Genomic DNA, 24852 nt, shown 5'->3' with positions numbered 1-24852 from the left:
TTGGTTTATATCGGGAATGACAATGTGAAGCAGGATGCTAGTTTATTTAGGGAACGCCAATGTGAATCAAGATGCTCGTTTATGTAGGGAATGCCAATGTGAAGCAGGATGCTAGTTTATGTAGGGAATACCAATGTGTAGCAGGACGCTAGTTTACGTAGGGAATGCTAATGTGAAGCAGGATGCTAGTTTACATAGGGAATGCCAATGTGAAGCAGGATGCTAATTTATATTGGGAATGCCAAAGAGAAGCAGGATGCTAGTTTACGTAGGGAATGCCAATGTGAAGCGGGATGCTAGTTTACGTAGGGAATGCCAATGTGAAGCAAGATGTTAGTTTATGTAGGCAATGCGAATGTGTAGCATCATGTTATTTTATGTAGGGAATGCCAATCTGAAGCAGGATGCTAATTTATGTAGGGAATGTCAATGTGAAGCAGGATGTTAGTTTATGTAGGTAATGCCAATGTGAAACAGGATGCTAGTTTATGTAGGGAATGCCAATATAAAGCAGGATGTTAGTTTATGTAGGGAATGCCAATGTGTAGCATGATGTTAGTTTATATAGGGAATGCCAATGTGACGCAGGATGCTAGTTTATAAAGGGAATGCCAATGCGTAGCATGATGTTAGTTTATGTAGGGAATGCCAATGTGTAGCAGGACGCTAGTTTACGTAGGGAATGCCAATGTGAAGCAGGATGATAGTTTATGTAGGCAATGCCAATGTGTAGCATGATGTTAGTGTATGTAGGGAATGCTAATGTGAAGCAGGATGCTAGTTTACATAGGGAATGCCAATGTGAAGCATGATGTTAGTTTATGTAGGGAATGCCAATGTGTAGCATGATGTTAGTTTATGTAGGCAATGCCAATGTGTAGCAGGACGCTAGTTTACATAGGGAATGGCAATGTGAAGCAGAATGCTAGTTTATGTAGGCAATGCCAATGTGAAACAGGATGTTTGTTTATGTAGGGAATGCCAATGTGAAGCAGGATGCTAGTTTATTTAGGGAATGCAATATGTAGCATGATATTAGTTTATGTAGGGAATGCCAATGTGAAGCAGGATGTTAGTTAAATATAGGGAATTGCAATGTGAAGCAGGAAGTTCGTTTATTTAGGGAATGCCAATGTGAAGCAGGAGGTTAGTTTATGTAGGGAATGCCAATGTGAATTAGGATGTTAGTTTACATAGGGAATGCCAATGTGAAGCAGGATGCTAATTTATATTGGGAATGCCAAAGTGAAGCAGGATGCTAGTTTACGTAGGGAATGCCAATGTGAAGCGGGATGCTAGTTTACGTAGGGAATGCCAATGTGAAGCAAGATGTTAGTTTATGTAGGGAATGCCAATGTGTAGCATGATGTTAGTTTATGTAGGCAATGCGAATGTGTAGCATCATGTTATTTTATGTAGGGAATGCCAATCTGAAGCAGAATGCTAATTTATGTAGGGAATGTCAATGTGAAGCAGGATGTTAGTTTATGTAGGTAATGCCAATGTGAAGCAGGATGCTAGTTTATGTAGGGAATGCCAATATAAAGCAGGATGTTAGTTTATGTAGGGAATGCCAATGTGTAGCATGATGTTAGTTTATATAGGAAATGCCAATGTGACGCAGGATGCTAGTTTATATAGGGAATGCCAATGCGTAGCATGGTGTTAGTTTATGTAGGGAATGCCAATGTGTAGCAGGACGCTAGTTTACGTAGGGAATGCCAATGTGAAGCAGGATGATAGTTTATGTAGGCAGTGCCAATGTGAAGCAGGATGTTTGTTTATTTAGGGAATGCCAATGTGAAGCAGGATGCTAGTTTATTTAGGGAATGCAATATGTAGCATGATATTAGTTTATGTAGGGAATGCCAATGTGAAGCAGGATGTTAGTTTATGTAGGCAATGCCAATATGTACCATGATGATAGTTTATGTAGGGAATGCCAATGTGTAGCATGATGCTAGTTTATGTAGGGAATGCCAATGTGAAGCTGGATGCTAGTTTATGTAGGGAATACCAATGTGTAGCAGGACGCTAGTTTACGTAGGGAATGCTAATGTGAAGCAGGATGCTAGTTTACATAGGGAATGCCAATGTGAAGCAGGATGTTAGTTTATGTAGGGAATGCCAATGTGTAGCATGATGTTAGTTTATGTAGGCAATGCCAATGTGTAGCAGGGCGCTAGTTTACATAGGGAATGGCAATGTGAAGCAGAATGCTAGTTTATGTAGGCAATGCCAATGTGAAACAGGATGTTTGTTTATGTAGGGAATGCCAATGTGAAGCAGGATGCTAGTTTATTTAGGGAATGCAATATGTAGCATGATATTAGTTTATGTAGGGAATGCCAATGTGAAGCAGGATGTTAGTTTATGTAGGGAATGCCAATGTGAATTAGGATGTTAGTTTATGTAGGGAATGCCAATGTGAAGCAGGATGCTAATTTATATTGGTAATGCCAAAGTGAAGCAGGATGCTAGTTTACGTAGGGAATGCCAATGTGAAGCGGGATGCTAGTTTTCGTAGGGAATGCCAATGTGAAGCAGGATGTTCGTTTATGTAGGGAATGCCAATGTGAAGCAGGATGTTAGTTTATGTAGGGAATGCCAATGTGAATTAGGATGTTAGTTTATGTAGGGAATGCCAATGTGAAGCAGGATGCTAATTTATATTGGGAATGCCAAAGTGAAGCAGGATGCTAGTTTACGTAGGGAATGCCAATGTGAAGCGGGATGCTAGTTTTCGTAGGGAATGCCAATGTGAAGCAGGATGTTAGTTTATGTAGGGAATGCAAATGTGTAGCATGATGTTGGTTTATATCGGGAATGACAATGTGAAGCAGGATGCTAGTTTATGTAGGGAACGCCAATGTGCAGTAGGATGCTCGTTTATGTAGGGAATGCCATTATGTAGTAGGAGGCTAGTTTACGTAGGGAATGCCAATGTGAAGCAGGTTGTTAGTTTATGTAGGCAATGCCAATGTGTAGCATGATGCTAGTTTATGTAGGGAATGCCAATGTGAAGCAGGATGTTAGTTTATGTAGGGAATGCCAATGTGAAGAAGGATGCTAGTTTATGTAGGGAATGCCAATGTGTAGCATGATGCTGGTTTATGTAGGGAATGCCAATGTGAATCAGGATCCTAGTCTATGTAGGGAATGCCAATGTGAAGCAGGATGCTAGTTTACATAGGGAATGCCAATGTGAAGCAGGATGTTAGTTTATGTAGGGAATGCCAATGTGTAGCATGGTGTTAGTTTATGTAGGCAATGCCAATGTGTAGCAGGACGCTAGTTTACATAGGGAATGGCAATGTGAAGCAGAATGCTAGTTTATGTAGGCAATGCCAATGTGAAACAGGATGTTTGTTTATGTAGGGAATGCCAATGTGAAGCAGGATGCTAGTTTATTTAGGGAATGCAATATGTAGCATGATATTAGTTTATGTAGGGAATGCCAATGTGAAGCAGGATGTTAGTTTATGTAGGGAATGCCAATGTGAATTAGGATGTTAGTTTATGTAGGGAATGCCAATGTGAAGCAGGATGCTAATTTATATTGGGAATGCCAAAGTGAAGCAGGATGCTAGTTTACGTAGGGAATGCCAATGTGAAGCGGGATGCTAGTTTTCGTAGGGAATGCCAATGTGAAGCAGGATGTTCGTTTATGTAGGGAATGCCAATGTGAAGCAGGATGTTAGTTTATGTAGGGAATGCCAATGTGAATTATGATGTTAGTTTATGTAGGGAATGCCAATGTGAAGCAGGATGCTAATTTATATTGGGAATGCCAAAGTGAAGCAGGATGCTAGTTTACGTAGGGAATGCCAATGTGAAGCGGGATGCTAGTTTTCGTAGGGAATGCCAATGTGAAGCAGGATGTTAGTTTATGTAGGGAATGCAAATGTGTAGCATGATGTTGGTTTATATCGGGAATGACAATGTGAAGCAGGATGCTAGTTTATGTAGGGAACGCCAATGTGCAGTAGGATGCTCGTTTATGTAGGGAATGCCATTATGTAGTAGGAGGCTAGTTTACGTAGGGAATGCCAATGTGAAGCAGGTTGTTAGTTTATGTAGGCAATGCCAATGTGTAGCATGATGCTAGTTTATGTAGGGAATGCCAATGTGAAGCAGGATGTTAGTTTATGTAGGGAATGCCAATGTGAAGAAGGATGCTAGTTTATGTAGGGAATGCCAATGTGTAGCATGATGCTGGTTTATGTAGGGAATGCCAATGTGAATCAGGATCCTAGTCTATGTAGGGAATGCCAATGTGAAGCAGGATGCTAGTTTACATAGGGAATGCCAATGTGAAGCAGGATGTTAGTTTATGTAGGGTATGCCAATGTGTAGCATGATGTTAGTTTATGTAGGCAATGCCAATGTGTAGCATCATGTTATTTTATGTACGGAATGCCAATCTGAAGCAGGATGCTAATTTATGTAGGGAATGTCAATGTGAAGCAGGATGCTAGTTTATGTAGGGATCGCCAATGTGTACTAGGATGCTCGTTTATGTAGGGAATGCCAATGTGTAGCATGATGTTAGTTTATGTAGGCAATGCCAATGTGTAGCAGGACGCTAGTTTACATAGGGAATGGCAATGTGAAGCAGAATGCTAGTTTATGTAGGCAATGCCAATGTGAAACAGGATGTTTGTTTATGTAGGGAATGCCAATGTGAAGCAGGATGCTAGTTTATTTAGGGAATGCAATATGTAGCATGATATTAGTTTATGTAGGGAATGCCAATGTGAAGCAGGATGTTAGTTTATGTAGGGAATGCCAATGTGAAGCAGGATGCTAATTTATATTGGGAATGCCAAAGTGAAGCAGGATGCTAGTTTACGTAGGGAATGCCAATGTGAAGCGGGATGCTAGTTTTCGTAGGGAATGCCAATGTGAAGCAGGATGTTCGTTTATGTAGGGAATGCCAATGTGAAGCAGGATGTTAGTTTATGTAGGGAATGCCAATGTGAATTAGGATGTTAGTTTATGTAGGGAATGCCAATGTGAAGCAGGATGCTAATTTATATTGGGAATGCCAAAGTGAAGCAGGATGCTAGTTTACGTAGGGAATGCCAATGTGAAGCGGGATGCTAGTTTTCGTAGGGAATGCCAATGTGAAGCAGGATGTTCGTTTATGTAGGGAATGCCAATGTGAAGCAGGATGTTAGTTTATGTAGGGAATGCCAATGTGAATTAGGATGTTAGTTTATGTAGGGAATGCCAATGTGAAGCAGGATGCTAATTTATATTGGGAATGCCAAAGTGAAGCAGGATGCTAGTTTACGTAGGGAATGCCAATGTGAAGCGGGATGCTAGTTTTCGTAGGGAATGCCAATGTGAAGCAGGATGTTAGTTTATGTAGGGAATGCAAATGTGTAGCATGATGTTGGTTTATATCGGGAATGACAATGTGAAGCAGGATGCTAGTTTATGTAGGGAACGCCAATGTGCAGTAGGATGCTCGTTTATGTAGGGAATGCCATTATGTAGTAGGAGGCTAGTTTACGTAGGGAATGCCAATGTGAAGCAGGATGCTAGTTTATGTAGGCAATGCCAATGTGTAGCATGATGCTAGTTTATGTAGGGAATGCCAATGTGAAGCAGGATGTTAGTTTATGTAGGGAATGCCAATGTGAAGAAGGATGCTAGTTTATGTAGGGAATGCCAATGTGTAGCATGATGCTGGTTTATGTAGGGAATGCCAATGTGAATCAGGATCCTAGTCTATGTAGGGAATGCCAATGTGAAGCAGGATGCTAGTTTACATAGGGAATGCCAATGTGAAGCAGGATGTTAGTTTATGTAGGGAATGCCAATGTGTAGCATGGTGTTAGTTTATGTAGGCAATGCCAATGTGTAGCAGGACGCTAGTTTACATAGGGAATGGCAATGTGAAGCAGAATGCTAGTTTATGTAGGCAATGCCAATGTGAAACAGGATGTTTGTTTATGTAGGGAATGCCAATGTGAAGCAGGATGCTAGTTTATTTAGGGAATGCAATATGTAGCATGATATTAGTTTATGTAGGGAATGCCAATGTGAAGCAGGATGTTAGTTTATGTAGGGAATGCCAATGTGAATTAGGATGTTAGTTTATGTAGGGAATGCCAATGTGAAGCAGGATGCTAATTTATATTGGGAATGCCAAAGTGAAGCAGGATGCTAGTTTACGTAGGGAATGCCAATGTGAAGCGGGATGCTAGTTTTCGTAGGGAATGCCAATGTGAAGCAGGATGTTCGTTTATGTAGGGAATGCCAATGTGAAGCAGGATGTTAGTTTATGTAGGGAATGCCAATGTGAATTATGATGTTAGTTTATGTAGGGAATGCCAATGTGAAGCAGGATGCTAATTTATATTGGGAATGCCAAAGTGAAGCAGGATGCTAGTTTACGTAGGGAATGCCAATGTGAAGCGGGATGCTAGTTTTCGTAGGGAATGCCAATGTGAAGCAGGATGTTAGTTTATGTAGGGAATGCAAATGTGTAGCATGATGTTGGTTTATATCGGGAATGACAATGTGAAGCAGGATGCTAGTTTATGTAGGGAACGCCAATGTGCAGTAGGATGCTCGTTTATGTAGGGAATGCCATTATGTAGTAGGAGGCTAGTTTACGTAGGGAATGCCAATGTGAAGCAGGTTGTTAGTTTATGTAGGCAATGCCAATGTGTAGCATGATGCTAGTTTATGTAGGGAATGCCAATGTGAAGCAGGATGTTAGTTTATGTAGGGAATGCCAATGTGAAGAAGGATGCTGGTTTATGTAGGGAATGCCAATGTGTAGCATGATGCTGGTTTATGTAGGGAATGCCAATGTGAATCAGGATCCTAGTCTATGTAGGGAATGCCAATGTGAAGCAGGATGCTAGTTTACATAGGGAATGCCAATGTGAAGCAGGATGTTAGCTTATGTAGGGTATGCCAATGTGTAGCATGATGTTAGTTTATGTAGGCAATGCCAATGTGTAGCATCATGTTATTTTATGTACGGAATGCCAATCTGAAGCAGGATGCTAATTTATGTAGGGAATGTCAATGTGAAGCAGGATGCTAGTTTATGTAGGGATCGCCAATGTGTACTAGGATGCTCGTTTATGTAGGGAATGCCAATGTGTAGCATGATGTTAGTTTATGTAGGCAATGCCAATGTGTAGCAGGACGCTAGTTTACATAGGGAATGGCAATGTGAAGCAGAATGCTAGTTTATGTAGGCAATGCCAATGTGAAACAGGATGTTTGTTTATGTAGGGAATGCCAATGTGAAGCAGGATGCTAGTTTATTTAGGGAATGCAATATGTAGCATGATATTAGTTTATGTAGGGAATGCCAATGTGAAGCAGGATGTTAGTTTATGTAGGGAATGCCAATGTGAAGCAGGATGCTAATTTATATTGGGAATGCCAAAGTGAAGCAGGATGCTAGTTTACGTAGGGAATGCCAATGTGAAGCGGGATGCTAGTTTTCGTAGGGAATGCCAATGTGAAGCAGGATGTTCGTTTATGTAGGGAATGCCAATGTGAAGCAGGATGTTAGTTTATGTAGGGAATGCCAATGTGAATTAGGATGTTAGTTTATGTAGGGAATGCCAATGTGAAGCAGGATGCTAATTTATATTGGGAATGCCAAAGTGAAGCAGGATGCTAGTTTACGTAGGGAATGCCAATGTGAAGCGGGATGCTAGTTTTCGTAGGGAATGCCAATGTGAAGCAGGATGTTAGTTTATGTAGGGAATGCAAATGTGTAGCATGATGTTGGTTTATATCGGGAATGACAATGTGAAGCAGGATGCTAGTTTATGTAGGGAACGCCAATGTGCAGTAGGATGCTCGTTTATGTAGGGAATGCCATTATGTAGTAGGAGGCTAGTTTACGTAGGGAATGCCAATGTGAAGCAGGTTGTTAGTTTATGTAGGCAATGCCAATGTGTAGCATGATGCTAGTTTATGTAGGGAATGCCAATGTGAAGCAGGATGTTAGTTTATGTAGGGAATGCCAATGTGAAGAAGGATGCTAGTTTATGTAGGGAATGCCAATGTGTAGCATGATGCTGGTTTATGTAGGGAATGCCAATGTGAATCAGGATCCTAGTCTATGTAGGGAATGCCAATGTGAAGCAGGATGCTAGTTTACATAGGGAATGCCAATGTGAAGCAGGATGTTAGTTTATGTAGGGAATGCCAATGTGTAGCATGATGTTAGTTTATGTAGGCAATGCCAATGTGTAGCATCATGTTATTTTATGTACGGAATGCCAATCTGAAGCAGGATGCTAATTTATGTAGGGAATGTCAATGTGAAGCAGGATGCTAGTTTATGTAGGGATCGCCAATGTGTAGTAGGATGCTCGTTTATGTAGGGAATGCCAATGTGAAGCAGGATGTTATTTTATGTAGGGAATGCCAATCTGAAGCAGGCTGTTAGTTTATGTAGGGAATGCCAATGTGAATCAGGATGTTAGTTTAAGTATACAATGCCAAAGTGAAGCAGGATGTTCGTTTATGTAGGGAATGCCAATGTGAAGCAGGATGCTAATTTATGTAGTGAATGGCAATGTGAAGCAGGATGCTAGTTTACGTAGGGAATGCCAATGTGAAGCAGGATGTTTGTTTATATAGGGAATGCCAATGTGAAGCAGGATGCTAGTTTATGTAGGGAATGCAATGTGTAGCATAATGTTCGTTTATGTAGGGAATGCCAATGTGAAGCAGGATGTTTGTTTATGTGGGGAATGCCAATGTGAAGCAGGATGCTAGTTTACGCAGGGAATGCCAATGTGAAGCAGGATGCTAGTTTATGTAGGGAATGCCAATGTGAGTCAGGATGTTTGTTTATGTAGGGAATGCCAATGTGAAGCAGGATGCTAATTTATGTTGTGAATGCCAATGTGAAGCTGGATGCTAGTTTACGTAGGGAATGCCAATGTGAAACAGGATGTTTGTTTATGTAGGGAATGCCAATGTGAAGCAGGATGCTAGTTTATTTAGGGAATGCAATATGTAGCATGATATTAGTTTATGTAGGGAATGCCAATGTGAAGCAGGATGTTAGTTTATGTAGGGAATGCCAATGTGAATTAGGATGTTAGTTTATGTAGGGAATGCCAATGTGAAGCAGGATGCTAATTTATATTGGGAATGCCAAAGTGAAGCAGGATGCTAGTTTACGTAGGGAATGCCAATGTGAAGCGGGATGCTAGTTTTCGTAGGGAATGCCAATGTGAAGCAGGATGTTCGTTTATGTAGGGAATGCCAATGTGAAGCAGGATGTTAGTTTATGTAGGGAATGCCAATGTGAATTATGATGTTAGTTTATGTAGGGAATGCCAATGTGAAGCAGGATGCTAATTTATATTGGGAATGCCAAAGTGAAGCAGGATGCTAGTTTACGTAGGGAATGCCAATGTGAAGCGGGATGCTAGTTTTCGTAGGGAATGCCAATGTGAAGCAGGATGTTAGTTTATGTAGGGATTGCAAATGTGTAGCATGATGTTGGTTTATATCGGGAATGACAATGTGAAGCAGGATGCTAGTTTATGTAGGGAACGCCAATGTGCAGTAGGATGCTCGTTTATGTAGGGAATGCCATTATGTAGTAGGAGGCTAGTTTACGTAGGGAATGCCAATGTGAAGCAGGTTGTTAGTTTATGTAGGCAATGCCAATGTGTAGCATGATGCTAGTTTATGTAGGGAATGCCAATGTGAAGCAGGATGTTAGTTTATGTAGGGAATGCCAATGTGAAGAAGGATGCTAGTTTATGTAGGGAATGCCAATGTGTAGCATGATGCTGGTTTATGTAGGGAATGCCAATGTGAATCAGGATCCTAGTCTATGTAGGGAATGCCAATGTGAAGCAGGATGCTAGTTTACATAGGGAATGCCAATGTGAAGCAGGATGTTAGTTTATGTAGGGTATGCCAATGTGTAGCATGATGTTAGTTTATGTAGGCAATGCCAATGTGTAGCATCATGTTATTTTATGTACGGAATGCCAATCTGAAGCAGGATGCTAATTTATGTAGGGAATGTCAATGTGAAGCAGGATGCTAGTTTATGTAGGGATCGCCAATGTGTACTAGGATGCTCGTTTATGTAGGGAATGCCAATGTGTAGCATGATGTTAGTTTATGTAGGCAATGCCAATGTGTAGCAGGACGCTAGTTTACATAGGGAATGGCAATGTGAAGCAGAATGCTAGTTTATGTAGGCAATGCCAATGTGAAACAGGATGTTTGTTTATGTAGGGAATGCCAATGTGAAGCAGGATGCTAGTTTATTTAGGGAATGCAATATGTAGCATGATATTAGTTTATGTAGGGAATGCCAATGTGAAGCAGGATGTTAGTTTATGTAGGGAATGCCAATGTGAAGCAGGATGCTAATTTATATTGGGAATGCCAAAGTGAAGCAGGATGCTAGTTTACGTAGGGAATGCCAATGTGAAGCGGGATGCTAGTTTTCGTAGGGAATGCCAATGTGAAGCAGGATGTTCGTTTATGTAGGGAATGCCAATGTGAAGCAGGATGTTAGTTTATGTAGGGAATGCCAATGTGAATTAGGATGTTAGTTTATGTAGGGAATGCCAATGTGAAGCAGGATGCTAATTTATATTGGGAATGCCAAAGTGAAGCAGGATGCTAGTTTACGTAGGGAATGCCAATGTGAAGCGGGATGCTAGTTTTCGTAGGGAATGCCAATGTGAAGCAGGATGTTAGTTTATGTAGGGAATGCAAATGTGTAGCATGATGTTGGTTTATATCGGGAATGACAATGTGAAGCAGGATGCTAGTTTATGTAGGGAACGCCAATGTGCAGTAGGATGCTCGTTTATGTAGGGAATGCCATTATGTAGTAGGAGGCTAGTTTACGTAGGGAATGCCAATGTGAAGCAGGTTGTTAGTTTATGTAGGCAATGCCAATGTGTAGCATGATGCTAGTTTATGTAGGGAATGCCAATGTGAAGCAGGATGTTAGTTTATGTAGGGAATGCCAATGTGAAGAAGGATGCTAGTTTATGTAGGGAATGCCAATGTGTAGCATGATGCTGGTTTATGTAGGGAATGCCAATGTGAATCAGGATCCTAGTCTATGTAGGGAATGCCAATGTGAAGCAGGATGCTAGTTTACATAGGGAATGCCAATGTGAAGCAGGATGTTAGTTTATGTAGGGAATGCCAATGTGTAGCATGATGTTAGTTTATGTAGGCAATGCCAATGTGTAGCATCATGTTATTTTATGTACGGAATGCCAATCTGAAGCAGGATGCTAATTTATGTAGGGAATGTCAATGTGAAGCAGGATGCTAGTTTATGTAGGGATCGCCAATGTGTAGTAGGATGCTCGTTTATGTAGGGAATGCCAATGTGAAGCAGGATGTTATTTTATGTAGGGAATGCCAATCTGAAGCAGGCTGTTAGTTTATGTAGGGAATGCCAATGTGAATCAGGATGTTAGTTTAAGTATACAATGCCAAAGTGAAGCAGGATGTTCGTTTATGTAGGGAATGCCAATGTGAAGCAGGATGCTAATTTATGTAGTGAATGGCAATGTGAAGCAGGATGCTAGTTTACGTAGGGAATGCCAATGTGAAGCAGGATGTTTGTTTATATAGGGAATGCCAATGTGAAGCAGGATGCTAGTTTATGTAGGGAATGCAATGTGTAGCATAATGTTCGTTTATGTAGGGAATGCCAATGTGAAGCAGGATGTTTGTTTATGTGGGGAATGCCAATGTGAAGCAGGATGCTAGTTTACGCAGGGAATGCCAATGTGAAGCAGGATGCTAGTTTATGTAGGGAATGCCAATGTGAGTCAGGATGTTTGTTTATGTAGGGAATGCCAATGTGAAGCAGGATGCTAATTTATGTTGTGAATGCCAATGTGAAGCAGGATGCTAGTTTACGTAGGGAATGCCAAGGTGAAGCAGGATGTTGGTTTATATCGGGAATGACAATGTGAAGCAGGATGCTAGTTTATGTAGGGATCGCCAATGTGTCGTAGGATGCTCGTTTATGTAGGGAATGCCAATGTGTAGTAGGATGCTAGTTTACGTAGGGAATGCCAATGTGAAGCAGGTTGTTACTTTATGTAGGCAATGCCAATGTGTAGCATGATGCTAGTTTATGTAGGGAATGCCAATGTGAAGCAGGATGCTAGTTTACGCAGGGAATGCCAATGTGAAGCAGGATGCTAATTTATGTAGGGAATGCCAATGTGAGTCAGGATGTTTGTTTATGTAGGGAATGCCAATGTGAAGCAGGATGCTAATTTATGTTGGGAATGCCAATGTGAAGCAGGATGCTAGTTTACGTAGGGAATGCCATTGTGAAGCAGGATGCTTGTTTATGTAGGGAATGCCAATGTGTAGTAGGATGTTAGTTTATGTAGGCAATGTCAATGTGAAGCAGGATGTTCATTTATGTAGGGAATGCCAATGTGAAGCAGGATGTTAGTTTATATAGGGAATTGCAATGTGAAGCAAGATGTTCGTTTATGTAGGGAATGCCAATGTGAAGCAGGAGGTTAGTTGATGTAGGGAATGCCAATGTGAATTAGGATGTTAGTTTATGTAGGGAATGCCAATGTGAAGCAGGATGCTAATTTATATTGGGAATGCCAAAGTGAAGCAGGATGTTAGTTTATGTAGGCAATGCTAATGTGTAGCATGATGTTAGTTTATGTAGGGAATGCCAATGTGTAGCATGATGTTGGTTTATATCGGGAATGACAATGTGAAGCAGGATGCTAGTTTATTTAGGGAACGCCAATGTGAATCAAGATGCTCGTTTATGTAGGGAATGCCAATGTGAAGCAGGATGCTAGTTTATGTAGGGAATACCAATGTGTAGCAGGACGCTAGTTTACGTAGGGAATGCTAATGTGAAGCAGGATGCTAGTTTACATAGGGAATGCCAATGTGAAGCAGGATGTTAGTTTATGTAGGGAATGCCAATGTGTAGCATGATGTTAGTTTAGGTAGGCAATGCCAATGTGTAGCAGGACGCTAGTTTACGTAGGGAATGGCAATGTGAAGCAGGATGCTAGTTTATGTAGGCAATGCCAATGTGAAACAGGATGTTTGTTTACGTAGGGAATGCCAATGTGAAGCAGGATGCTAGTTTATTTAGGGAATGCAATATGTAGCATGATATTAGTTTATGTAGGGAATGCCAATGTGAATTAGGATGTTAGTTTATGTAGGGAATGCCAATGTGAAGCAGGATGCTAATTTATATTGGGAATGCCAAAGTGAAGCAGGATGCTAGTTTACGTAGGGAATGCCAATGTGAAGCAGGATGTTAGTTTATGTAGGCAATGCTAATGTGTAGCATGATGTTAGTTTATGTAGGGAATGCCAATGTGTAGCATGATGTTGGTTTATATCGGGAATGACAATGTGAAGCAGGATGCTAGTCTACGTAGGGAATGCCAATGTGAAGCGGGATGCTAGTTTACGTAGGGAATGCCAATGTGAAGCAGGATGTTAGTTTATGTAGGGAATGCCAATGTGAAGCAGGATGTTTGTTTATATAGGGAATGCCAAGGTGAAGCAGGATGCTAGTTTATGTAGGGAATGCAATGTGTAGCATGATGTTTGTTCATGTAGGGAATCCCAATGTGAAGCAGGATGTTTGTTTATGTAGGCAATGCCAATGTGTAGCATCATGTTATTTTATGTAGGGAATGCCAATCTAAAGCAGGATGCTAATTTATGTAGGGAATGTCAATGTGAAGCAGGATGCTAGTTTATGTAGGGATCGCCAATGTGTAGTAGGATGCTCGTTTATGTAGGGAATGCCAATATGTAGTAGGATGCTAGTTTACGTAGAGAATGCCAATGTGAAGCAGGTTGTTAGTTTATGTAGGCAATGCCAATGTGTAGCATGATGCTAGTTTATGTAGGGAATGCCAATGTGAAGCAGGATGTTATTTTATGTAGGGAATGCCAATCTGAAGCAGGATGTTAGTTTATGTAGGGAATGCCAATGTGAATCAGGATGTTCGTTTATGTATACAATGCCAAAGTGAAGCAGGATGTTCGTTTATGTAGGGAATGCCAATGTGAAGCAGGATGCTAGTTTATGTAGGGAATGCCAATGTGTAGCATGATGTTAGTTTATGTAGGGAATGCCAATGTGAAGCAGGATGATCGTTTATGTAGGGAATGCCAATGTGAAGCAGGATGCTAGTTTATATAGGGAATGCCAATGTGAAGCAGGATGTTAGTTGATGTAGGGAATGCCAATGTGTAGCATGATGTTAGTTTATGTAGGCAATGCCAATGTGTAGCAGGACGCTAGTTTACGTAGGGAATACCAATGTGTAGCAGGACGCTAGTTTACGTAGGGAATGGCAATGTGAAGCAGGATGCTAGTTTATGTAGGCAATGCCAATGTGAAACAGGATGTTTGTTTATGTAGGGAATGCCAATGTGAAGCAGGATGCTAGTTTATTTAGGGAATGCAATATGTAGCATGATATTAGTTTATGTAGGGAATGCCAATGTGAAGCAGGATGTTAGTTAAATATAGGGAATTGCAATGTGAAGCAGGATGTTCGTTTATGTAGGGAATGCCAATGTGAAGCAGGAGGTTAGTTTATGTAGGGAATGCCAATGTGAATTAGGATGTTAGTTTACATAGGGAATGCCAATGTGAAGCAGGATGCTAATTTATATTGGGAATGCCAAAGTGAAGCAGGATGCTAGTTTACGTAGGGAATGCCAATGTGAAGCGGGATGCTAGTTTACGTAGGGAATGCCAATGTGAAGCAAGATGTTAGTTTATGTAGGGAATGCCAATGTGTAGCATGATGTTAGTTTATGTAGGCAATGCGAATGTGTAGCATCATGTTATTTTATGTAGGGAATGCCAATCTGAAGCAGGATGCTAATTTATGTAGGGAATGTCAATGTGAAGCAGGATGTTAGTTTATGTATGTAATGCCAATGTGAAGCAGGATGCTAGTTTATGTAGGGAATGCCAATATAAAGCAGGATGTTAGTTTATGTAGGGAATGCCAATGTGTAGCATGATGTTAGTTTATATAGGAAATGCCAATGTGACGCAGGATGCTAGTTTATGTTGGGAATGCCAATGTGTAGCAGGACGCTAGTTTACGTAGGGAATGCCAATGTGAAGCAGGATGATAGTTTATGTAGGCAATGCCAATGTGAAGCAGGATGTTTGTTTATTTAGGGAATGCCAATGTGAAGCAGGATGCTAGTTTATTTAGGGAATGCAATATGTAGCATGATATTAGTTTATGTAGGGAATGCCAATGTGAAGCAGGATGTTAGTTTATGTAGGCAATGCCAATGTGTACCATGATGATAGTTTATGTAGGGAATGCCAATGTGTAGCATGATGCTAGTTTATGTAGGGAATGCCAATGTGAAGCTGGATGCTAGTTTATGTAGGGAATACCAATGTGTAGCAGGACGCTAGTTTACGTAGGGAATGCTAATGTGAAGCAGGATGCTAGTTTACATAGGGAATGCCAATGTGAAGCAGGATGTTAGTTTATGTAGGGAATGCCAATGTGTAGCATGATGTTAGTTTATGTAGGCAATGCCAATGTGTAGCAGGACGCTAGTTTACATAGGGAATGGCAATGTGAAGCAGAATGCTAGTTTATGTAGGCAATGCCAATGTGAAACAGGATGTTTGTTTATGTAGGGAATGCCAATGTGAAGCGGGATGCTAGTTTACGTAGGGAATGCCAATGTGAAGCAGGATGTTAGTTTATGTAGGGAATGCCAATGTGAAGCAGGATGTTTGTTTATATAGGGAATGCCAAGGTGAAGCAGGATGCTAGTTTATGTAGGGAATGCAATGTGTAGCATGATGTTTGTTCATGTAGGGAATCCCAATGTGAAGCAGGATGTTTGTTTATGTAGGCAATGTCAATGTGAAGCAGGATGCTAGTTTATGTAGGGATCGCCAATGTGTAGTAGGATGCTCGTTTATGTAGGGAATGCCAATATGTAGTAGGATGCTAGTTTACGTAGAGAATGCCAATGTGAAGCAGGTTGTTAGTTTATGTAGGCAATGCCAATGTGTAGCATGATGCTAGTTTATGTAGGGAATGCCAATGTGAAGCAGGATGTTATTTTATGTAGGGAATGCCAATCTGAAGCAGGATGTTAGTTTATGTAGGGAATGCCAATGTGAATCAGGATGTTCGTTTATGTATACAATGCCAAAGTGAAGCAGGATGTTCGTTTATGTAGGGAATGCCAATGTGAAGCTGGATGCTAGTTTATGTAGGGAATGCCAATGTGTAGCATGATGTTAGTTTATGTAGGGAATGCCAATGTGAAGCAGGATGATCGTTTATGTAGGGAATGCCAATGTGAAGCAGGATGCTAGTTTATATAGGGAATGCCAATGTGAAGCAGGATGTTAGTTTACGTAGGGAATGGCAATGTGAAGCAGGATGCTAGTTTATGTAGGCAATGCCAATGTGAAACAGGATGTTTGTTTATGTAGGGAATACCAATGTGTAGCAGGACGCTAGTATACGTAGGGAATGCTAATGTGAAGCAGGATGCTAGTTTACATAGGGAATGCCAATGTGAAGCAGGATGTTAGTTGATGTAGGGAATGCCAATGTGTAGCATGATGTTAGTTTATGTAGGCAATGCCAATGTGTAGCAGGACGCTAGTTTACGTAGGGAATGGCAATGTGAAGCAGGATGCTAGTTTATGTAGGCAATGCCAATGTGAAACAGGATGTTTGTTTATGTAGGGAATGCCAATGTGAAGCAGGATGCTAGTTTATTTAGGGAAAGCAATATGTAGCATGATATTAGTTTATGTAGGGAATGCCAATGTGAAGCAGGATGTTAGTTAAATATAGGGAATTGCAATGTGAAGCAGGATGTTCGTTTATGTAGGGAATGCCAATGTGAAGCAGGAGGTTAGTTTATGTAAGGAATGCCAATGTGAATTAGGATGTTAGTTTACATAGGGAATGCCAATGTGAAGCAGGATGCTAATTTATATTGGGAATGCCAAAGTGAAGCAGGATGCTAGTTTACGTAGGGAATGCCAATGTGAAGCGGGATGCTAGTTTACGTAGGGAATGCCAATGTGAAGCAAGATGTTAGTTTATGTAGGGAATGCCAATGTGTAGCATGATGTTAGTTTATGTAGGCAATGCGAATGTGTAGCATCATGTTATTTTATGTAGGGAATGCCAATCTGAAGCAGGATGCTAATTTATGTAGGGAATGTCAATGTGAAGCAGGATGTTAGTTTATGTAGGTAATGCCAATGTGAAGCAGGATGCTAGTTTATGTAGGGAATGCCAATATAAAGCAGGATGTTAGTTTATGTAGGGAATGCCAATGTGTAGCATGATGTTAGTTTATATAGGAAATGCCAATGTGACGCAGGATGCTAGTTTATGTTGGGAATGCCAATGTGTAGCAGGACGCTAGTTTACGTAGGGAATGCCAATGTGAAGCAGGATGATAGTTTATGTAGGCAATGCCAATGTGAAGCAGGATGTTTGTTTATTTAGGGAATGCCAATGTGAAGCAGGATGCTAGTTTATTTAGGGAATGCAATATGTAGCATGATATTAGTTTATGTAGGGAATGCCAATGTGAAGCAGGATGTTAGTTTATGTAGGCAATGCCAATGTGTACCATGATGATAGTTTATGTAGGGAATGCCAATGTGTAGCATGATGCTAGTTTATGTAGGGAATGCCAATGTGAAGCTGGATGCTAGTTTATGTAGGGAATACCAATGTGAAGCAGGACGCTAGTTTACGTAGGGAATGCTAATGTGAAGCAGGATGCTAGTTTACATAGGGAATGCCAATGTGAAGCAGGATGTTAGTTTATGTAGGGAATGCCAATGTGTAGCATGATGTTAGTTTATGTAGGCAATGCCAATGTGTAGCAGGACGCTAGTTTACATAGGGAATGGCAATGTGAAGCAGAATGCTAGTTTATGTAGGCAATGCCATTGTGAAACAGGATGTTTGTTTATGTAGGGAATGCCAATGTGAAGCAGGATGCTAGTTTATTTAGGGAATGCAATATGTAGCATGATATTAGTTTATGTAGGGAATGCCAATGTGAAGCAGGATGATAGTTTATATAGGGAATTGCATTGTGAAGCAGGATGTTCGTTTATGTAGGGAATGTCAATGTGAAGCAGGATGTTAGTTGATGTAGGGAATGCCAATGTGAATTAGGATGTTAGTTTATGTAGGGAATGCCAATGTGAAGCAGGATGCTAATTTATATTGGGAATGCCAAAGTGAAGCAGGATGCTAGTTTACGTAGGGAATGCCAATGTGAAACGGGATGCTAGTTTTCGTAGGGAATGCCAATGTGAAGAAGGATGTTAGTTTATGTAGGGAATGCAAATGTGTAGCATGATGTTGGTTTATATCGGGAATGACAATGTGAAGCAGGATGCTAGTTTATGTAGGGAACGCCAATGTGCAGTAGGATGCTCGTTTATGTAGGGAATGCCATTATGTAGTAGGAGGCTAGTTTACGTAGGGAATGCCAATGTGAAGCAGGTTGTTAGTTTATGTAGGCAATGCCAATGTGTAGCATGATGCTAGTTTATGTAGGGAATGCCAATGTGAAGCAGGATGTTAGTTTATGTAGGGAATGCCAATGTGAAGAAGGATGCTAGTTTATATAGGGAATGCCAATGTGTAGCATGATGCTGGTTTATGTAGGGAATGCCAATGTGAATCAGGATCCTAGTCTATGTAGGGAATGCCAATGTGAAGCAGGATGCTAGTTTACATAGGGAATGCCAATGTGAGTCAGGATGTTTGTTTATGTAGGGAATGCCAATGTGAAGCAGGATGCTAGTTTACGTAGGGAATGCCAATGTGAAGCAGGATGTTTGTTTATATAGGGAATGCCAATGTGAAGCAGGATGCTAGTTTATGTAGGGAATGCAATGTGTAGCATAATGTTCGTTTATGTAGGGAATGCCAATGTGAAGCAGGATGTTTGTTTATGTGGGGAATGCCAATGTGAAGCAGGATGCTAGTTTACGCAGGGAATGCCAATGTGAAGCAGGATGCTAGTTTATGTAGGGAATGCCATTGTGAGTCAGGATGTTTGTTTATGTAGGGAATGCCAATGTGAAGCAGGATGCTAATTTATGTTGTGAATGCCAATGTGAAGCAGGATGCTAGTTTACGTAGGGAATGCCAAGGTGAAGCAGGATGTTGGTTTATATCGGGAATGACAATGTGAAGCAGGATGCTAGTTTATGTAGGGATCGCCAATGTGTCGTAGGATGCTCGTTTATGTAGGGAATGCCAATGTGTAGTAGGATGCTAGTTTACGTAGGGAATGCCAATGTGAAGCAGGTTGTTAGTTTATGTAGGCAATGCCAATGTGTAGCATGATGCTAGTTTATGTAGGGAATGCCAATGTGAAGCAGGATGCTAGTTTACGCAGGGAATGCCAATGTGAAGCAGGATGCTAATTTATGTAGGGAATGCCAATGAGAGTCAGGATGTTTGTTTATGTAGGGAATGCCAATGTGAAGCAGGATGCTAATTTATGTTGGGAATGCCAATGTGAAGCAGGATGCTAGTTTACGTAGGGAATGCCAAGGTGAAGCAGGATGTTGGTTTATATCGGGAATGACAATGTGAAGCAGGTTGCTTGTTTATGTAGGGAATTCCAATGTGTAGTAGGATGCTAGTTTATGTAGGCAATGTCAATGTGAAGCAGGATGTTCATTTATGTAGGGAATGCCAATGTGAAGCAGGTTGCTAGTTTATGTAGGGAATGCCAATGTGAGTCAGGATGTTTGTTTATGTAGGGAATGCCAATGTGAAGCAGGATGCTAATTTATGTTGGGAATGCCAATGTGAAGCAGGATGCTAGTTTACGTAGGGAATGCCAAGGTGAAGCTGGATGTTGGTTTATATCGGGAATGACAATGTAAAGCAGGATGCTAGTTTATGTAAGGATCGCCAATGTGTCGTAGGATGCTCGTTTATGTAGGGAATGCCAATGTGTAGCATGATGCTAGTTTATGTAGGGAATGCCAATGGGAAGCAGGATGTTAGTTAATGTAGGGAATGCCAATGTGAAGCAGGATGTTAGTTTATGTAGGGAATGCCAATGTGAATCAGGATGTTAGTTTATTTATGCGATGCCAAAGTGAAGCAGGATGTTCGTTTATGTAGGGAATGCCAATGTGAAGCAGGATGCTAGTTTATGTAGGGAATGCCAATGTGTAGCAGGATGCTTGTTTATGTAGTGAATGCCAATGTGTAGCATGATGTTAGTTTATGTAGGGAATGCCAATGTGAAGCAGAATGTTCGTTTATGTAGGGAATGCCAATGTGATGCAGGATGTTAGTTTATGTAGGGAATGCCAATGTGAAGCAGGATGCTAGTTTATGTAGGGAATGCCAATGTGAGTCAGGATGTTAGTTTATGTAGGGAATGCCAATGTGAAGCAGGATGCTAATTTATGTTCGGAATGCCAATGTGAAACAGGATGCTAGTTTATGTACGGAATGCCAATGTGAAGCAGGATGTTGGTTTATATCGGGAATTACAATGTGAAGCAGGATGCTAGTTTATGTAGGGATCGCCAATGTGTAGTAGGATGCTCTTTTTTGTAGGGAATGCTAATATGTAGTAGGATGCTAGTTTACGTAGGGAATGCCAATGTGAAGCAGGTTGTTAGTTTATGTAGGCAATGCCAATGTGTAGCATGATGCTAGTTTATGTAGGGAATGCCAATGTGAAGTAGGATATTAGCTTATGTAGGGAATGCCAATGTGAAGCAGGATGTTAGTTTATGTAGGGAATGCCAATGTGAATCAGGATGTTAGTTTATGTATGCAATGCCAAAGTGAAGCAGGATGTTCGTTTACGTAGGGAATGCCAATGTGAAGCAGGATGCTAGTTTATGTAGGGAATGCCAATGTGTAGCAGGATGCTAGTTTACTTAGGGAATGCCGATGTGCAGCAGGATGTTAGTTTATGTAGGAAATGCCAATGTGAAGCAGGATGCTAGTTTATGTAGGGAATGCAATGTGTAGCATGATGTTCGTTTATGTAGGGAATGCCAATGTGAAGCAGGATGTTTGTTTATGTAGGGAATGCCAATGTGAAGCAGGATGCTAATTTATGTTGGGAATGCCAATGTGAAGCAGGATGCTAGTTTACGTAGGGAATGCCAAGGTGAAGCAGGATGTTGGTTTATATCGGGAATGACAATGTGAAGCAGGTTGCTTGTTTATGTAGGGAATTCCAATGTGTAGTAGGATGCTAGTTTATGTAGGCAATGTCAATGTGAAGCAGGATGTTCATTTATGTAGGGAATGCCAATGTGAAGCAGGTTGCTAGTTTATGTAGGGAATGCCAATGTGAGTCAGGATGTTTGTTTATGTAGGGAATGCCAATGTGAAGCAGGATGCTAATTTATGTTGGGAATGCCAATGTGAAGCAGGATGCTAGTTTACGTAGGGAATGCCAAGGTGAAGCTGGATGTTGGTTTATATCGGGAATGACAATGTAAAGCAGGATGCTAGTTTATGTAAGGATCGCCAATGTGTCGTAGGATGCTCGTTTATGTAGGGAATGCCAATGTGTAGCATGATGCTAGTTTATGTAGGGAATGCCAATGGGAAGCAGGATGTTAGTTAATGTAGGGAATGCCAATGTGAAGCAGGATGTTAGTTTATGTAGGGAATGCCAATGTGAATCAGGATGTTAGTTTATTTATGCGATGCCAAAGTGAAGCAGGATGTTCGTTTATGTAGGGAATGCCAATGTGAAGCAGGATGCTATTTTATGTAGGGAATGCCAATGTGTAGCAGGATGCTTGTTTATGTAGTGAATGCCAATGTGTAGCATGATGTTAGTTTATGTAGGGAATGCCAATGTGAAGCAGAATGTTCGTTTATGTAGGGAATGCCAATGTGATGCAGGATGTTAGTTTATGTAGGGAATGCCAATGTGAAGCAGGATGCTAGTTTATGTAGGGAATGCCAATGTGAGTCAGGATGTTAGTTTATGTAGGGAATGCCAATGTGAAGCAGGATGCTAATTTATGTTCGGAATGCCAATGTGAAACAGGATGCTAGTTTATGTACGGAATGCCAATGTGAAGCAGGATGTTGGTTTATATCGGGAATTACAATGTGAAGCAGGATGCTAGTTTATGTAGGGATCGCCAATGTGTAGTAGGATGCTCTTTTTTGTAGGGAATGCTAATATGTAGTAGGATGCTAGTTTACGTAGGGAATGCCAATGTGAAGCAGGTTGTTAGTTTATGTAGACAATGCCAATGTGTAGCATGATGCTATTTTATGTAGGGAATGCCAATGTGAAGTAGGATATTAGCTTATGTAGGGAATGCCAATGTGAAGCAGGATGTTAGTTTATGTAGGGAATGCCAATGTGAATCAGGATGTTAGTTTATGTATGCAATGCCAAAGTGAAGCAGGATGTTCGTTTACGTAGGGAATGCCCATGTGAAGCAGGATGCTAGTTTATGTAGGGAATGCCAATGTGTAGCAGGATGCTAGTTTACTTAGGGAATGCCGATGTGCAGCAGGATGTTAGTTTATGTAGGAAATGCCAATGTGAAGCAGGATGCTAGTTTATGTAGGGAATGCAATGTGTAGCATGATGTTCGTTTATGTAGGGAATGCCAATGTGAAGCAGGATGTTTGTTTATGTAGGGAATGCCAATGTGAAGCAGGATGCTAGTTTACGCAGGGAATGCCAATGTGAAGCAGGATGCTAGTTTATGTAGGGAATGCCAATGTGAGTCAGGATGTTTGTTTATGTAGGGAATGCCAATGTGAAGCAGGATGCTAATTTATGTAGTGAATGGCAATGTGAAGCAGGATGCTAGTTTACGTAGGGAATGCCAATGTGAAGCAGGATGTTTGTTTATATAGGGAATGCCAATGTGAAGCAGGATGCTTGTTTATGTAGTGAATGCCAATGTGTAGCATGATGTTAGTTTATGTAGGGAATGCCAATGTGAAGCAGGATGTTCGTTTATGTAGGGAATGCCAATGTGATGCAGGATGTTAGTTTATGTAGGGAATGCCAATGTGAAGCAGGATGGTAGTTTATGTAGGGAATGCCAATGTGAGTCAGGATGTTAGTTTATGTAGGGAATGCCAATGTGAAGCAGGATGCTAATTTATGTTCGGAATGCCAATGTGAAACAAGATGCTAGTTTATGTACGGAATGCCAATGTGAAGCAGTATGTTGGTTTATATCGGGAATTACAATGTGAAGCAGGATGCTAGTTTATGTAGGGATCGCCAATGTGTAGTAGGATGCTCGTTTATGTAGGGAATGCTAATATGTAGTAGGATGCTAGTTTACGTAGGGAATGCCAATGTGAAGCAGGTTGTTAGTTTATGTAGGCAATGCCAATGTGTAGCATGATGCTAGTTTATGTAGGGAATGCCAATGTGAAGTAGGATATTAGCTTATGTAGGGAATGCCAATGTGAAGCAGGATGTTAGTTTATGTAGGGAATGCCAATGTGAATCAGGATGTTAGTTTATGTATGAAATGCCAAAGTGAAGCAGGATGTTCGTTTACGTAGGGAATGCCAATGTGAAGCAGGATGCTAGTTTATGTAGGGAATGCCAATGTGTAGCAGGATGCTAGTTTACTTAGGGAATGCCGATGTGCAGCAGGATGTTCGTTCATATAGGGAATGCCAATGTGAAGCAGGATGTTAGTTTATGTAGGCAATGCCAATGTGAAGCAGGATGTTAGTTTATGTAGGAAATGCCAATGTGAAGCAGGATGCTAGTTTATGTATGGAATGCAATGTGTAGCATGATGTTCGTTTATGTAGGGAATGCCAATGTGAAGCAGGATGTTTGTTTACGTAGGGAATGCCAATGTGAAGCAGGATGCTAGTTTACGCAGGGAATGCCAATGTGAAGCAGGATGCTAGTTTATGTAGGGAATGCCAATGTGAGTCAGGATGTTTGTTTATGTAGGGAATGCCAATGTGAAGCAGGATGCTAATTTATGTTGGGAATGCCAATATGAAGCAGGATGCTAGTTTACGTAGCGAATGCCAAGGTGAAGCAGGATGTTGGTTTATATCGGGAATGACAATGTGAAGCAGGATGCTAGTTTATGTAGGGATCGCCAATGTGTCGTAGGATGCTCTTTTATGTAGGGAATGCCAATGTGTAGTAGGATGCAAGTTTACGTAGGGAATGCCAAAGTGAAGCAGGTTGTTAGTTTATGTAGGCAATGCCAATGTGTAGCATGATGCTAGTTTATGTAGGGAAAGCCAATGTGAAGCAGGATGTTCGTTTATGTAGGGAATGCCAATGTGAAGCAGGATGCTAGTTTATGTAGGGAATGCCAATGTGTAGCAGGATGCTTGTTTATGTAGTGAATGCCAATGTGAAGCAGGATGCTAATTTATGTTCGGAATGCCAATGTGAAACAGGATGCTAGTTAATGTACGGAATGCCAATGTGAAGCAGGATGTTGGTTTATATCGGGAATTACAAAGTGAAGCAGGATGCTAGTTTATGTAGGGATCGCCAATGTGTAGTAGGATGCTCGTTTATTTAGGGAATGCTAATATGTAGTAGGATGCTAGTTTACGTAGGGAATGCCAATGTGAAGCAGGTTGTTAGTTTATGTAGGCAATGCCAATGTGTAGCATGATGCTAGTTTATGTACGGAATGCCAATGTGAAGTAGGATATTAGCTTATGTAGGGAATGCCAATGTGAAGCAGGATGTTAGTTTATGTAGGGAATGCCAATGTGAATCAGGATGTTAGTTTATGTATACAATGCCAAAGTGAAGCAGGATGTTCGTTTA

Source organism: Hypanus sabinus, chromosome X1, assembly GCF_030144855.1.
Source record: "Hypanus sabinus isolate sHypSab1 chromosome X1, sHypSab1.hap1, whole genome shotgun sequence".
NCBI lineage: Eukaryota > Metazoa > Chordata > Chondrichthyes > Myliobatiformes > Dasyatidae > Hypanus > Hypanus sabinus.
This window is presented reverse-complemented; position numbering follows the sequence as displayed.